We start from the raw sequence: 382 nt of genomic DNA, 5'->3' as shown, positions 1-382 counted from the left end.
AGCACTGTAGACCAGGCTGGTCTCGAACTCACAGAGATCCGCCTGCCTCTGCCTCCCGAGTGCTGGGATTAAAGACGTGCGCCACCACCACCGCCCGGCCTGTACCAGCATTCTTAATGTTGCATGTTGTCCGTAGTCAGTCCAGAGTCTTGGGGCCGTTATGAGGCAGTAGTCAGTGAAACCCAGAGTAGACTCCTCGGCAGGACGATGGATGTCAAACATACAGCCAAACCTCAGAACTTGTCTAGAGAATCCCCACCGTTGCCAGAGCTGAAAACTGGACTCTTCCGGGGCATAGTAAAAGCCTATCTATCCCGTCACTTCTAAAACAGCAATGTACGTCCTCCTCACCCCGCCGTGGTTGGATGGAGAACTTAAACAC

The sequence above is a fragment of the Microtus ochrogaster genome, linkage group LG5 (assembly GCF_000317375.1).
Source record: "Microtus ochrogaster isolate Prairie Vole_2 linkage group LG5, MicOch1.0, whole genome shotgun sequence".
NCBI classification, from domain to species: Eukaryota; Metazoa; Chordata; class Mammalia; order Rodentia; family Cricetidae; genus Microtus; species Microtus ochrogaster.
The sequence above is the reverse complement of the archived record's forward strand: the minus strand, read 5'-3'. Positions refer to the sequence as shown.